This window comes from Chiloscyllium plagiosum, chromosome 25, assembly GCF_004010195.1.
Source record: "Chiloscyllium plagiosum isolate BGI_BamShark_2017 chromosome 25, ASM401019v2, whole genome shotgun sequence".
NCBI lineage: Eukaryota > Metazoa > Chordata > Chondrichthyes > Orectolobiformes > Hemiscylliidae > Chiloscyllium > Chiloscyllium plagiosum.
The window spans coordinates 30750702-30768790 of NC_057734.1; positions in this window are offsets into that span (position 1 = coordinate 30750702).

An 18089-nucleotide genomic window follows, 5' to 3' on the forward strand; every position below is an offset into this window, starting at 1 on the left:
TTTCCCCTTCCCCCACCTCATCCTAGTTTCAAACTTCCAGCTCCGCACTGTCCCCTTGACTTGTCCGGACTTGTCCGACCTGCCTAGCTCCTTTTCCACCTATCCACTCCACCCTCTCCTCCCTGACCTATCACCTTCATCTCCTTCCCCACTGACCAATTGTACTCTATGCTATTCTCTCCCCACCCCCACCCTCCCCTAGCTTATCTCTCCACGCTTCAGGCTCTCTGCCTTTATTCCTGATGAAGGGCTTTTGCCTGAAACGTCGATTTCGCTGCTCGTTGGATGCTGCCTGAATTGCTGTGCTCTTCCAGCACCACTGATCCAGAATCTGGTTTCCAGCATCTGCAGTTATTGTTTTTACCACCTTGAAAAACATATCTGGTTCACTCATGTCCTTTAGGGAAAGAAATCTGCCATTCTCACCTGGTCTGGTCTACATGTGACTCCAGACCCACAGCAATGTGGTTGACTCTCAACTGCCCTCCGGACAACTAGAGATCGGCAATAAATGCTGCCAAGTCAGTGATTTTTTTTTAAAGTAAGTGTACTCAATGAATGGCAGGGCATTAGGAAGGTCAGAGGAACAGAGAGGCCTTGAGCCTCTTGGCCATGGATCTCTGAAGATGGCAGGACATGTTAATAGGGTCATTAAGAAGGCATATAAGCCTTTATCAGCTGTGGCTTAGATTTTAAGATCAGAGAGGGTATGTTGAAGTTGTGCACAATGTTGGTTCAGCCTCAGCTGGAGGACATTGCAGTGTCAGAAGGATATGACTGCACTAAGTCATAGAGTCATAGAGATGTACAGTATGGAAACAGACCTTTCGGTCCATCTCGTCCATGCTGACCAGATATCCCAACCCAATCTAGACCCAACTGCCAGCACCTGGCCCATATCCCTCCAAACCCTTCCTATTCATTTACCCAGCCAGATGCCTTTTAAATGTTGCAATTGTACCAGCCTCCACCATTTCCTCTGGCAGCTCATTCCATTCACATACCACCCTCTGAGTGAAACCATTGCCTCTTAGGTCTCTTTTATATCTTTCCCCACTCACTATAAGCCTATGCCCTCTGGTTCTGGCCTCCCCCACCCCATGGAAGAGACTTTGTCTATCTATCCTATCCATGCCCCTCATGATCTTATAAACCACGATAAGGTCACCCCTCAGCCTCCGACGCTCCAGGGAAAACAGCCCTAGCCTAGTCAACCTCTCCCTAAAACTCAAATCCTCCAACCCTGGCAACATCCTTGTAAATCTTTTCTGAACCCTTTCAAGTTTCACAATATCTTTCCGATCAGAAGGAGACCAGAATTGCACGCAATATTCCAACAGTGGCCTAACCAATGTCCTGTATAGCCGCAACATGACCTCCAAACTCCTGTACTCAATAATCTGACCAATAAAGGAAAGCATACCAAATGCCCTCTTCACTATCCTATCTACCTGCGACTCCACTTTCAAGGAGCTATGAACCTGCACTCCAAGATCTCTTTGTTCAGCAACACTCCCTAGGGTCTTACCATTAAGTGTGTAAGTCCTGCTAAGATTTGCTTTCCCAAAATGCAGCACCTCACATTTATCTGGATTAAACTCCATCGACCACTCCTCAGCCCATTGGCCCATCTGATCAAGATCCTGTTGTAAACTGAGGTAAACCTTCTTCACTGTCCACTACACCTCCAATTTTGGTGTCATCAGCAAACTTACTAACTATACTTCTTATGCCTCCATCCAAACCATTTATATTAATGATGAAAAGTAGCGGACCCAGCACCGATCCTTGTGGCACTTCACTGGTCACAGGCCTCCAGTCTGAAAAACAACCCTCCCCTCCACCACCACCCTCTGTCTTCTACCTTTGAGCCAGTTCTGTATCCAAATGGTGAGTTCTCACTGGAGGGGCTATAAAGGAGATTCACCAGGATGTTGCCTGAGATGGAACAGTTTATTGATGAAGAGAGGCTGGATAAGCTTGGATTGTTTTCTTTGGAGCAGAGAAGGCTGAGAGGACACCTGATTAAAGTGTATAAGATTATGAGGAGCATAGACATGGTGGATAGAAAGCAGCTATTCCTCAGTTGAAAGGTCAATAACAATGAGGCATAATTTAAAGATGAAAGGTAAGCGATTTAGAGGAGATTTGAGGAAAAGGTTTTTTTCAGCAGACAATGGTGGGAATCTAGAATGCACTGCTGAGAGGGTAGCAGAGGCAAGAAGTCTCATGTAAAATGTCATGGCATTCAAGGCTATGGGCCAAGTGTTGGAAAGTAGGACTGGTGTAGATTTATAGTAGTTTTTCGCTGGTGCAGAATTGATGGGCCAAAAAGCCTCTTCTGTACTGTACGGTTCTATGATTCAATGAACAAACACAGCTATAAAAGAGATTACTTGATTATTTATCTCATTTCTGTTTACGGGATATTTTTGTATGTAAATTGGCTGCCATTGTTTCCTATAACAGTGACTACACTTCAAATGTAAACCCTGAGTGAAGGACACAATATAATTGTATGTCTTTCTTTCTTCCTTCTCTTTTCTCTCTTTCATTACCATTTTTTTTTCTTTCCTTTTTTATTGCTTCCTTTCATTGTTTGAGATTTTTATTCAAAGACTTGGAGCAAGTACCTTTTATGCATTACCTTCACAAAACCATTAAATGTGTACTTCTAGATTCAGAACCAAAGAGATTTCCTTGATATCATCTTCTCTCCAAATGTGCTCACACGCAGTTTCAGAATTACCACCAGGCACCAAGTAGTCATTCTTTCTCAGTGAACAAAGTCAGTGAGGATGGGAAGGCAATTTGACCAAGGAAGGCACGTTCCAAAAGATGTTAAATAACAATCAGCAGTAAGAACACTGCTACTACTTTTCCCCTCCCAAATAGAGAAACATGTGTCACAACTGGATCCCAATCGTTGGATGAACCTATGATAAAACTAGGCATTGCATTTACTCTTTAAGTTACGGAAATCCTCCTGGAATTCTGGACCCAAAATTTCTGATTGACGGTATTTTGTTGCATTTATTTTAAATGATGGTTGATGGTATTAAAATATCGACAACTGGAAAATTTGGGCTTTGAGATTTTAGTTAATTGGATATTTATATATCCTAAGAAAGGTATATTGTACAATTTTGATTTCTTATAAACCATATATGCTTTTTTTCTCCTGCCTGTAGTTCAATCCATGATAACTTCATGCTCTATGTTCTTAACAGTAAAGTTCAGTTGCCCTTCCTCATCTTTTCAGATGGTATTGGGAAACACTCCAATATTGGGTGCACCCATTCTACGATCAGCACACATGCTTGAGTACTGTAAGAGGGGAAATAGAGTAATTCTGACACACATGAGGAAATTAAGTGAAGCGACTCTCAAGCGGCAATAAGTGCTTCTCTGTCCAATTTTTTAAAAACTGGCCTAGAATGAATGTAAGCAGAGATATCATGGAAACAAAACATGCTTCAATTGGGAGGCATGTACATTGAACATACTGTTAACTTGGTAAAAGTGCCTGCTGAGATCAGGATATACAATTTCTTATTGGTCAGGTATACTTTGATGCATTATTACAATATTAAATGATTTATGGACAAAGTTGGCAAGATAAGAGAAACTAGGCTATATGGGTTTTTTTATTTAAATATTGAGCAATTGTTAGCAAGAATATTGTTTTAAAATGCTGAATAAACCTTCCATCTTATTGGGGCTCTGTGTATAGCGTATCAACAAACATTATCACTTTTTTCTTTCTGGTGCTATGGAGACATTCAGCTCAAAATGTTTCTGTTATTATCCACCAGGAGACACCATTTCAGTTTATATCCACAGTATAATCTGGGCTGGATGGCATCACTTCTGTCAAGCATGTGATCTCCAACCATGTTAGATAATTGTCCTCAAAACTTGGACTCATTAAAGATGACCATTAATATATATTCTAATTAGGAACCCAATTCAAAACTGAGTTCTAAACATATGTCTACAAAGCACAAGTTGGATTCAGTGATGTCATTATGAGTTGAGTGCCCTACAGATATGAAATGTCAATCTGGGCAGTGGTGTAAATTAATACCAGGTGTTACAAGCACTAACCCTCCACAGTGATGCACAGCTCAGGACATTGGTTTCTGACTGATAATTTTTGCTTAACAGGTTCCTCCCAGCAGTTATATGAGCTGTTTCAGCAGGTACGTAGTGTGAACCAACTGTTCAACCTTGTTTCAATCTGGAAATTACTATTATCATCACAACTCTTTGTCTGTTCATCGCAAATTAGTTAAGATTAAGATGGCTTAGTGGATAAGTGTTATCCCCATAACATACTGTGTCACCCTTTATAAATAGTGTAAATTTTGTACATTTATATGTGAATGCAAATTTGGAGCAGGGAGAGGTAACTAATCCCCTTGACCCTGGTCCAACAGTCATTTAGATCATGGCTGAACTTATTACTCACCATTTCTGCCTGCTCCCTAGTAACTTTTCAAACCCTTGCTTTTCAAGAATCTATCAAGCTCTGCCTGAAAAATATTTTAAAACTTAACGAGTTTTGGGAAGATTTGTAGCAAAGGTTGAGGTTCTGGATGTAGTTTTGCTCGGTGAGCTGGATGATTCATTTCCAGACATTTCATCACCATACTAGATAATATCCTTAGTGGGCCTCCGGGCAAAGCACTGCTGATGATTTCTGCTTTCTATTTATATGTTTGGGTTTCTTTGGGTTGGTGACATCATTTCCTGTGGTAATGTCATTTCCTGTTCTTTTTCTCGGGGGTGGTAGATGAGGTCTAACTTGATGTGTTTGTTGATAGAGTTCTGGTTGGAATGCTATGCTTCCAGGAATTCTCCTGCGTGTCTCTGTTTGGCTTGTCCTCAGATGGATGTGTTTCCCAGTTGAAGAGATGTCCTTCCTTATCTGTATGTAAACTTCATCCCAACATTACTTCAATGAACCAACACACACTGCAGCACAGAGGAACTACGTAGAGCAGTGGAAAATCACATATACTGAATATTCAAAAAGAATGAGCACAGTCCGCCAATTTCCCAGCAACAAACCCAAACAAGCAGACAAAACACGTCCAGAAGCCTTGGTCACTCTCCCCTATATCAAAGGCATCTCGGAAATGACTGCCAGACTAGTCAGACCTGTTGGCATCATGGTAGCCCACAAACTCACCAACACACTGCAACAGCAGCTAATGAATAAAGACAACAAGCAAAACTAATGTCATTTACAAAATACCGTGCAAGAACTGTAACAAAGATTATTTTCGACAAACAGGCAGAAAACTAGTCACCTGGATACATGAACATCAACTAGTCACAAAAAGACATGGCCCACTCTCACTAGTGTCCTTACATACAGGTAAGGAAGGACCCCACTTTGACTGGGACAACACATCCATCCTAGGACAAGCCAAACAGAGACATGCACGAGAATTCCTAGAAGCATGGTATTCCAACCGGAACTCTATCATCAAACACATCAAGTTAGACACCATCTACCACCCCTGAGAAAAAGAACAGGAAATGACATCGCCCACCCAAACATATAAATAGAAAGCAGAAATCATCAGCAGTGCTTCGCCCGAAGGCCCACTGATGATGTTACTTAGTAGGGTGACAAAACATCTAGAAGTAAACCTTCCAGCTCACTGAGCAAAACTACTTCCAGAATATTTTAAAACTCGGACTTTAAGAAAGAAAGTTCCAAAGACTCCATGAGAAGAAAATTCCTATCATCCATTCTTTCACACCTTAGGGATTTTATGATATGGTTTCACCAGTGCCGTGTACAACTGAAACACAGCCTTTTTACTTTTGTATTCCTCTTGTCTTATTGATAGCATGCTAATTACTCGAGGTACGAGCATACTAACCCTTCATGGTTCATGTAATAGGATTGCCATATCTCTCTGCCTTTCAGAACTCTGCAATATCTCACCATTTAGATAATATACTTTTTGAATTTTCCTCTCAAAACAGACATGTTCTAATTTTCTTGTGCTGAGAGTGTGTTGCCGGGAAACACAGTAGGTCAGGCAGCATCCGAGGAGGGCTTATGCCCAAAACGTCAATTCTCCTACTCCTCGGATGCTGCCTGACCTGTTGTGCTTTCCCAGCAACACGCTCTCGACTCTGATCTCCAACATCTGCAGTCCTCAATTTCTCCCTATTTTTATTGTGCCCAATTCACATATTGGCTTCCACAGAAAAACCCGTCTTCGCATTGCAATGCAACTTTATACGACGCGATTTGGAACATTTCATCCCCTGAGGTGACCAATAAATACGTTGCTGATAAATTCAGTGAAAAAATTCCTCATGTCTTTTTGCTGGATGGTCAAATAACACTCTAATAGACCATATCTATTGTCCTGTGTTGAGTGAAGCTTATTAAGAAATTGAATGAAACTGAAGCAAAAACAAATACAACCGATTTCATTCGATGAAAACACACCCCACAGGGTCTCTGTCAGTTTCAAAGTAAAAAAAAAGAAGTCTGCTTTAGCAATTCTTTGCAAATAACTGTATTTTTAATTAAATAAAACCAGGGATGCTGGGCAAGACTGAACATCAAGCAGCAACTGTGAATGAGAAGCTGTGTTAGTGTTTGAGGTTGACGGTCTTTCGCCAGAACTTGATATATACTTGATGATATGTTTTTGCATAGGGAAGAATATCATTGAGCTTTCCATTAGCCTTCCATGCAAGGTTCAATACAATCAAAAGAGGATTGAGTGATTTGGGGAAGTGTACCACACATATATAGAATAGTCAGCTTCTGGATTTTGAGCGAGCCATCAAAAATAGAAGTCAAACGTATTAGATTGGTGCTCTGAAACCTGTTTCCAGTCCTTTAATAATTTCTAAGACCAGGCAAGCTGTGTATCTGATAACCAATGTCTTCTTGGTTAAGACAGTCATGAAGCTGCTAGCTCATTGCAGCCTTGGTACAATATTACACAAAACAGCCTGTAAATCTGGAAGGATCACAGCCCTCATAGTTCATGTTAATTGCTTCTCTCACCTGGGTCTCACTCTGAGTCTTTTCTCATTTGCACAAGTGGATGATAAGATTTCAATTCTATCTCTCTGGCCTTGGCTACATATTCCCTCGCATGTAATTTGCAGCACCAGAGGAGAATAGGTATGAGCTGAGCAGTGTGTATATTTCAACTCTGGTCAGTCAGAGGAGTAATGAAATAAAATAATTATGGTCAAAGGTTCACACAAAGAATATTAAATTGTGGCATTAGGCAAAATCGATCTCCCATGTCACAGTTTCAGACCACAAGTACCTAGAGTTGATTTTTGGTCTATGATAGTGTGCTAATTGAGATGATATATTGTTAAAGGACTAGTAATCTGAAATTAATAATCTTGAGAATATGAATTCAAATCCCACCATGTCAATTTGAGAACTTGAATTCATTTTGAAAATCTGGAAATGAGAAGTGACCATGATACTGTTAGATTCTCAGTGAAATTAAACTGATTCCTCAGTTCCAGTTTATCCAATTTCTCCTCATAGTTCAGATCCTTTAGCCCATGCAGCATCCCAGTAAATCTCTGTTACCTCGCTTTTGCAATCTCATCCCTCCTACAAGGTGGTGACCTGAACTGCATGTGGTAGTCCAGCTGTAGCATTACTAATATTTTAGACAATTCCAGCATAGCTTCCCTGGTCTTACCTTTTATCCCTCTACTAATGAAGGCAAGCTTTCCATATGTCTTAATACGAGAAGTTCATCTCACTCAGTCCCTCTTATTCCAGGACAAAATCTAGAAAACAGTGAAGAGGACCAGGACGGAAGATGGAGGCCCAACATTCAGCTTGTCAACCCCAACGAGGAGAGGATTATGGCCTTGGCCTAGTGAGGACCATGACCATTCATGTGGTGATGCCAAACTTTCATATGCTGGCAAACAAGTACAACGCATCGTCCTTTGCTAAGCCGCACCCATTATTGCCTCTGTGAATGTGTGTGGGTGCTCTGGTTTCCTCCCACAGTCAAAGATGTGCAGGTTGGGTGTGTTGACCATGCTACATTGCCCATGCCTTCCAGTGATGTGCAGCTAGGTAAATTAACCATGGGCAATGCAGGGTCACAGGGCAAGTGTGAGGGGGGTGGGTCTGAATGGGATGCTCTTCAGAAGGTCGGTGTGGACTTGGTGAGTCAAATGGCCAGCTTCTGTTCTGTAGGGATTCTGGGATTCTATGATACAATTTCTAAGAGCAATGGTTAGACTGTCTCTTGCTGGAGGTGGTCATGGCCCAGTACTTGTGTGGTAAGAATATTACTTGTCACTTAGCAGCCCAAACCTGGATGTTATTGCATATAACATGGACTGCTTCAGGGTCAGCGGAGTCATCAATGGTGCTGAACAATGTGTAATCGATAGTGAACACATTCACCTTTGAGCTTGTGAGAAAGGAAAGATCATTGATGAAACAACTGAAAATGGTTGGCTTAGTTTCAATTGACTTGCAGTGAAGCTGCCAGATATTTTTCTGCCATTTTCACAGCACCTTGCAGAATTAGACATGGGTTCCAGGGAAAAAAAACTAAAGACACAACTGAAGCAGTAATATTAAAAATTGGATCCTGTTACGTATTATTTTGTTTGATGCTGTCCTCTGGAAAGAGCAACATCAGATGGGACAACCACTAAAATGCCTTCAAATCCCTGTTCGTCTTCCCACTGCTGTCCACCTGAAAAATGCATGTTAATGCAGAAAAAAAGATTAAGATATAACTGCATCCAGTCTCACAGAGGAGGATAACCATTTGCATCAAACCAGAGAGTATCCAATGTTAATGAAATCACATCCCTCAAAAGTCTGTGTCTTCACATATGAAGAAGAGAACGCAGAGGAAAAATATATGCTGAAGCTGCTCAGCATATTAGGAAATAATGAATACAATAGAGTCCATTTGTATTCTCAGCAATTGATTGGCAGGATTACTATCTGCCAAGTCACACAATGGAACAGGTGGAGTATGCTCTTTGCAGATATTTATCCAACTATCATCGTTACAGATTATGTATTTATTTTTTGCTTATTGTATTTATAATAAGGTAAAAGATATATAAATCAGTATTTCTCCAGTTAGATAGTTTTATGGACCAGTTTAAAGAAGCATTAACTAGCAGTCAGCATTTTAACCAGCACCTGCATTATAAAGTGATTTGCCAGATGCCCTTTGACCTGTGCGAGAGAAGCCTACCTACAGCTTGTCCTGAATCTCAAGGTTGTTTTGTATGGATATCATGCACAAGCACAGGATCAAACTAAAGTCCTTTGTTGCATGTAGTAACATTTTTTCACCATGTCTAAATGCAATGCATAGCTGGAATTTTCCTTTGCTCTTGTTATATTGTATATGGCATTTATAATGTCCTTGTGCAAAATTCAACTTTAATAATTAGATGTTTGCATGACAGAAGCAAATTGTAAACATGTAAATGCAATGTTCATCAAGTTTTTTTTATATATATCTGCATTTACACTATGCCGTCACCCTGAAGAGTCTAACTTCAGAAATGTAGATCACCTGGAGGCATCACTATTCTCCCAGAACATAATCTCTTCAGAAACTGAAAATTGACAGATCTCTAGACTGAAGACTGTTGACTTTTGATTCTGTTCTCAACGATATGAAGTCTGTAACATCCCTTAAACTGGAAGCCTTTTTACCTCTCAAATTTCCTTCACAGACAATATCTTTCCTTCTGAAATAGGAAATAATTCCATTACATTATCTTGAGGACATTCAATCTCATGAATTCCGTCATGGATTGTGGCTATCCTGATGAAATGGGCACTTTTTTTTGCAATACCCCGAGATCTCTAGGACACAATTTATTCTCGTACATTGTATCCAGTACAGGCAATTCTTTCTTTGCAATATCCTTAATCTGTGAACCAGACAATTTCCTTTTGATCACATCTTAAATCTTCAGATATTTGCCATCCCATTATGGTGGTGGGCTTGGAAGAAGTTGTATGCATTACATGTCCAATCTGTGTGGACAGTTGTTTATCCCAATCTGATGGTAAAACTGGGCTGAAGTGTAAAGCCTCTTTACTTCAATGTTTTCATGAGGTTAGTTGCCTCCATGTGCTTTCAGTGACTGCATTATTGGTGAAACCAACAAGTTCACCTCCTTAATCATACTACTTGAAGATTGTCTCTTGCTTTGTGTGATTTGTGTTACTGATTTCAATTATTCTTTCTGGGAAGAAAAATAAATACACTGCTCTGTTTGAACGTGCATGTTCCCAGCATCTAACATTAAATTTGAATCTGTCTCTCTGATTCATTCATCAAGCCATGTTGTATTTTGAATGACTTCTGTTAAAATATCATCTGGTACTCAAGTGGGGTGTATTGTTCATTCGCTGTCTCATATTTTGCATTGCCTCACAAACTGTGCTGCTCCTTCAGTGTATATAGTGGTCAATTTTTTTTTTCTCTACCAACTCAAGTCTCCAGCTCGCTGACAGTTTGCAACAAATTTCTTCGGTTAACATTGCTAATCTGTTTGACTTCCACTTTGAATCTCGAAAGCTCCATTAAATTTTCCAATATTTGTCCTTTGACCAACTATTCCACAGCCAGAAGTTTCAGCAATTAAAAGGTTTTTGACGTGTTGTTCCATCAATAGTGTTATTTGACCATTAGTTTGTTGACTTTTGCTACTTTGACCCCATCTACTATTTAAGGAAGATTCAGATCAAACACACTTTTATGTTTAAGAGTGATAGTTATTGATACTGAAGTATGTAAAATGAAGTACTGCAGACTGATGCCCGAATTCACCCTTTGTATTGCTGGTTTGCTTGTAGCATATCTTTTAATTTAACTGGCATACTTCCTGGATCACTGCTGTAGGCTATGACCAGTATTTCTTCAACCATGGCACATTGTTTAATAATAGTGACATTCATCCTGTATCAACTTTAAAATTAGGGAGATGTGTAAAGACATAAATATCTTTTCATCAAAAAGCTATGTCTGATCACTTATTTCTCTAAGAATAACTTTGTTTCTTCTGCTGCATGTTGTCTTGCCTCAAAGTTTTTAGTGTGAATAATTGTTTGTGTTCTTGCTTATCCATGACTGCATCCTACTTCAGCACATTTTCTAAAAGTGACTCTGTTGTCTCACAGATAAAACATTTCTTTTTAATAGCAGGCACTGCTTATGTCTGTGAGATTTTCTTGCTCCACAGTGCTCCAAGGAACTGTCAGTATCTGGTGTCTGTGTTGCTCACTGTACTGATATCTTACTTGTGTCTTTTTGTTTTTTGTACCTTAAAAGCTGAATGGATTCTGCAGATCCCCTATGATCTTGATCTTGACATTGACCTTCTTTTCTTCAGCTTGATCTGCGATGCTACTATACTGAAATTATAAGAAAGAGTCATAGCAAACTCAAAGCAAGTTCCATTGAATTCTTTTACAAGGAAGCCAGGTTTCTATATTAGTGGACTTGAGGAGACAGAGACTGGGAGACTTTAAAATATTTCAATTTCTAGTTTTTAAATGCATAAATGCTAATGTACTTTCAACTGTTATCTATGTAGCTGTGGTCTGCAGGCTGACTCTTTCCTTCTTCCTTCTCTAGGGTCTTGAGATAGAGAGATTCATTGTATGTAATCCATTTTGGTCACATCATCAGTATTTCTGTTGTACATCCAAAATGATTTAAAGTCATAAGCCATTGATATACAATGTCGAGTGGTTGGTGATGATTAACTTATACTTGGACTGGCTTCTCCAAAGTTCTCATTGTTACACTTTGTGCTTATAGACAGTAAATATAAGTTTTAGGTTTTGGTTTAAGTCCACAAATAATAGATGTTTTGTCCTGTTATATGCATTCAAGGGAGCATATCACCCACAGTCAACTAATTAGGATCTTTTCCAAGACTTGAGATAATCTGCCCAAAAGTTATAAAAGTCACCTGACCTTCAGTAGCCATTTTAGCAGCACTCTGATGTCCATTTTCTAAAAGGAGGCAGTTCCAGAAAATTCTATACTGACTATAATTCATGTTTAATACTATGAACACAGCTTGCCTTTACTGAGCATGACAATCTGTCTGAGAGGGAATATGTTACCTAAACGTAGCTTCTCATTCAAAAGATGATAAATAAGACAATGTTGCAGCCCCTAGTGTCAGCCTCCTTTATCAAGTCTTTGAAGTGAGACTTTGACCTCAGTCTATTGACTCAGCTGTGAAGCTGCTTCTAACTGAGCTACTCCAGGCTGGACAATCACCAGATTTGTTATAAAACCTCAAATTGCTTTGCTAATAGCTTCCAGAGAAAGGAATCAGCTACCTAAGTTTGGCTCTGAATGGCTAAGGCTAATGAATACAGATTTGTCAGGGCCTCCCCTATCACGAAGTTTTTAAATGTGTTGCATTCCACCCTATTTGTTGCTCTAGCTTAGATTTCCTGAGTTGTAACATACTCTATCACACATGGGACCCCATGGGACACTCATCAGCAGCTGACCTGTATAACATGGGCAGGATGTTTCCTTCCCTGGTGTGGTGCAAAAAAATGGGAGAGAGAATCAAATTATTGATATCAAGAAAATCTTTCCTAAATTTCCCTCAAGACTTACATGGTGTGTTTGAAATCTCGCGTTTGAATGACAACTAATTTATTTCCAGGCATTTACATACTATTAAAAACCCAGGTCATTCTATTTCCTTACATTTCCAATTCTTTCCTCCATCAAGAAGCTAGTCAGCACAAATTCCTGGCATATTATCAGTGTGGGTACCTGGTGTCTGCTGCTTGTTGAATGTTTGCTCTGGCCGTCATGCAACTGCTCCTTCAGAACAACATCCTCACAATGTTCCATTTACCACCATCCCCCTCAACACACCATTCAAGCAAGCAATCATGAGCAAGCCACCATCATCACATCACCAACTCAGACATAACTTCACCATGTACACACTTGCAAGTTGCTGTCAGGTTATTTTGTGTACAGGAACAGACATCGCATGCATCTACACGGGATGCTTTTGCACTGACATGGACACATGAATCTCAAGGCTCTGAGCTTCTCCTGAGAACATACTTCATTGTACCAGGTCATTGAAGGAATGGTTACTGTGAGAGGGGTCAATATAGATTATAAAATGGGAGCTCCCACAGAATAGGACATATTCTGGAATGGATCAGTTCAAGAAGGTTACCGTAATCATGACCTCATAAAGGTGAGAAGGATGTAGTGCCAATAAAGACATCACTATGTCCAAAGTAATGGGCTCTGAGTGTAAAGTTGGCACATTAATAGCTGTGTAACAGGGCTGAACTGAAATGCAAAGAGGTTGAAAGTCTTCAGAGTTGTAGCAAAGGCAACACAAATGGGGCCATGAAGGGTCAGGGGAGATTCGTGTAATGGAGGCAGAGTCTACAAGTCACTTACACTGAAATGAAGTTGGAACATTGCCATTATGGATCTAAGGCCCACTACATAATAACTTCACAAAATGACTGCCAACATATACAAACTGGGCTGAGTAAGTTGGTGCTTTTTTCAACAGGAACAGAACAAATGCCTTCTGATTTGAGGCCTTGCAGTAATCATATCTCCAAAGATTAAATGCTGCCATGTATCTACCTTTAATTTGCACTTCATTGGCCAAGAATGAAGGGTCAAAATAATGGTTTGAACCAATCAAGAGCATTGCATTGTGCACTCTAATTGCCTCCTTGTCTGCTAAGCAGGTGGCATAAAAAGCAAAACCAGAAGTTCCCATTTCTTAACAAGTATTGGAAGACAATGCTTTGCAGCTGCCAGATTCTCTCACTGAAAGTACCATTCTCTTTCTGACATTCTCCAAGAAATTCATATGGAGAAGGTTGTTGCTGAAGTCATTGTCAGCTTGATGCAACACTGAACATAATGCAGAAGGAAACAACAGTTACAAGTTCTTCAGCAAGAGTGCAGTCTCCAATGGCTGCCTCACCATGTCCAGAGGAAGGAGCAGCAGATGAAGACCCACCAAGGTGGACGAAGCAAATGATGAAACCCTTGGTCCACAAGGCCTTGCTGTCATTTTCGTAAACTGGCTGATGAAGGCTGTCTCACCCCACCATCTCTGAACTGTAACATCTACTGGATGAGGACTCATGTTCAGAAACACTGGATGGTAATCTCCTCCTGGTGACTGTCTATATCACAACTGTCCTGAATTTGTACACCAGTGGCTAGTTTCCAGGAGCCACTGGGAACCTGTGTACCAACCCTCAATCTGAACTTATTAAAGCCTCGAGATATTACTGATGACAAATTTTCCAGAGCACAGTATTTCATATCCTTCCATCATGATGATGAGAGTCAAGCAGCCCAGGCGGAGCAATTCTCCACCATTACTAACTTCCCCAATGCACTACCAACTGCATCCACAGTGTTTTGACAGTGTTGTATCACCAACCTCCAGATTTTGTCAACAGGAAAGGCTTCCACTCTGTAATTGTTCAAACAAGTTAAACATTACCATCAGTGTCAAATTTTGGAGATCTGCACGAAGTGTCTTGGAGCTACTGTGACTCTTACATACTCGAGAACTCATTGATTCTTGCCTCTTTGTAAAGTCCTTGTGCTATGCGGAGGTCACTGTTGGGAGATAAGGGACATCCCTTTCAAAAATGGCTCATCTTTACAAAACCCACAGATTAATGCAGAATGAAGATAAAATGCTGATCATGTGTCTTACAGGATCAGAGCAGAGCAGACCTTAGACTTTCTAAAGATGCAGTATTGAAGCCTATACTGCTCCAGACTAATGATTCTAATGAACCTAAATGGTTCAACATGCTGTGACCTTCACAAGTGGAGACAATAAACTGGAATATTCTATAAGCAAACACCATGAAGGAAGAAAAATGAACTTTGGAGGATAAAGGTGAGGCTGATGATCAGAACATCAAACAGGCGCATCAATCAAGTGAACATGATAAAACAATGCAGCGTCCAGCCTTTGAGGCCAGCCAGAATCTCCCTGCCAACTGCTTCCAGGATGGGTGTGGACTTCATTTCATTGTTTCAGGTTCTGTTGCTAGTATGTGAGGTCGTTACTCGTCAAAAGTGCTATGTAGCTTTGCTTTAACTAAGACACTAGAGGTGGGTAAGTAAGAAAATCTCTCCAATGGCAAACATCTCCACGCCTCCAGCCATTGGCTTCTCCAGGAAATAGGACCAACAGCATTGTGACACAATTAATAAGGTGAAAAATAGAACATTTAAAGGTGACAATTCATCCCAGTCCATGGCAGATCAAACAACACAAAACATATTTTAATGGAAAGACATGATGTTTTTACTCCACCTATTACTGATAGGCAGCCCAAAGTCCTTCATGCCTACATGTTAGCCTATAGGCAGCCAATGTCCTTCATGCCTACATGTTAGCCTATAGTCAGACAATGTCCTTCATCCCTACATGTTAGCCTATAGTCAGCCAATGTCCTTCATGCCTACAAGTTAGCCTATAGACAGCCAATGTCTTTCATGTCTACATGTTAGCCTATAGGCAACCCAATGTCCTTCACTTCCACAAGTTAGCCTATACATAAAAACACCTTTCTGTGGATTGCCATCTTTCTGCAATGGACAGGCTTGACTGGTCCTTTGACCCTGAAAACACTACCAAGATCATTGTGTACAGGGTGGTCATCCTTCTAACACTTTTATGTGGCTCCAAAATGTGGACTATGTATAGACTCCACCTCAAGCACCTGAAAATTACTATCATTAGTGTTTGAGAATGATTCTCTACATCAGCCAGGAGGACAGGCATGCTAACATTAGCATCTTACAGCATTGAGGCTGGGATCGTCCAAAACTAACTCCACTGGGCAGCTTCTGCTTAAAATGCCTGTGTTCCGATGACCAAAGCAAACCTTCAGCCAGTTCAAGGAAGACACTCAAATAAGATGAGTACACAGAAAGTGTTTCAAAGACTCACTGAATGCTTCTCTCAAGAAATGTAATATAGGTGTCAATGCTGGGGAGACCCTGGTTCAGAAGAAACTGACCTCTACTGACTCCGGCATGAAGGGACACGATTCTTTGAGAATACCTGTTGGCAAGAGAGAGTATGGAAAAGAACCGGAGAAAAGGATGTCAATGATCTTGTGACCAAGGGCCAATTCCACTTCCCAGAAACACCTGCTAAATGTTTGGTTGGAAATGCAACTCAAGAATCAGGCTCATCAGCCACACAAGGACTCACAGCACCTATGATCAATGACACAGAATTAAATCATTTTAATTAGCAAGTGGCTGCCAATAATGACATAAAAACACAAGGAAACAGGAGCTGAAGCAGGCAAATCAGCACATTGTGTCTGCTCCACCATTTGAAATGATCATGGCTGATCTCACCTTAGCCTCAACTTCACTCACCTACCCATTCTCCAGAATCCTTCAATCCATCACTAATAAAACCTCTTCTATATCCCTCCTTAAATTTACTCAATGTCCCAATGTGCAAATTCCACACATTCATACCTCTTTCAGAGAAATGATTTCATCTCATCTCTGTTTTAAATCTGCTACTCCTTAACCTGAGAGTATAACCTCTCATTCTAGATTGCCCACATAAGGAAACATCCTTTCCACATTTACTTTGTGAATCCCCTCTACATCTTCTCTACTTCAATTAGATCTCCTTTCATTCTTCTTAACTCCAGAGATGTAAAGACCTAAACGACACAATCTCTCTTCTCAGCCCAATGTATTTTCGATATGCCAGCCGAGAGGCAGCCCAATGCCTTTCAGTCTATATGTTAGCCTATTAGCCAGTCTAATATCTTTCATTTTATGTGTTAATCTATATATAATATGCTTCAGCCTGCATATAATCCTATGTTTAGGAGAATAGAAGAAATTCATTTGGTGCCTCAAACTATAGATTTTTATTGGATTGTCCCAACTTTTTATTGATTCTAGTGCTGCTTTCTAATAGTTTATAACATAAGCAGGTTTCCTTTGAAATAACTCTCTAATTTGCATAACACTTAAACACAAAAGTCAAGCAGGTGTCATTAAAAGTTACTTTAAATCAACCAGAAAGCTGGTTGCTGCAAAGCCAGGGATTAGTACTGCCAGTCACAAATCCAGTGAACCAGATCTCAGAACCAAAAGTTACTCATAATCAATGATAAAAAGACACATTCCTTTTGGAGAACTGCACTGAACTAACTGCACAGAGGCAGGTATCCCATTACCAAGTCACTCTTTATTTACTTGTGTGCAGTATACTGGTTGTAGCCAGCCAGCTCGGAGTCAGTCCCCTCAACTGAGGAGATTCTAATCTCCTGGTGATTTTTTTTCTTTCTTATTTATTTTATTCCCATCTAAAAAAAAGAAAAAAGACAAACACAACAAATAAAAACCAAAAGAACAAATGTCTTCCCTAAACAAGGGGAAAGAACAAGAAAATTCTCCTACAAAAACACAGGAACCAACAGCAGCAGGGACATGTTCACTGTGGCTCAGCCAGCACAGACTCAGTTCTCTAAACTAAAGGGACTCTAAATCTCCTTGTTATATTTTTTTTTAGAGGGGCAGGCAGTCGGCCCTAAATCTCCTGTTTATTTATTTATTTTTTAAAATTAACCCCCACACTACCACCTAAGCGCGGTAGTGCTTATTTTTCCTCAGCACCCATGGTGTGTGTGTGCGCAGGTGTGAGACACAGTGAAAGACACAAAGTGCACGAATCTTTATTCAATTTCCACCACCAGGAAGATAGGAAAACACCCGGGTGGCCAGTGACAAACACTGCCCTTCACATCAAAGGGCAGTGCTGTGTGATCAAAACAGTGAAGGGGAGGGTAGGGACTAAATCAAAATAGAGTTGGAGGGAGAAATGATGCACTCCACTCCCTGCGGCGCCCACCTCTCCCTGAACAACTCCAGGGTGTTGGTAGACACCGCGTGCTCCTTCTCCAAGGACACCCGGGCTCTAACGTAATCTCCTGGTTATATTTTTTTTTCTTTTTAGTCACCTTCAAGGAGAGTACTTGC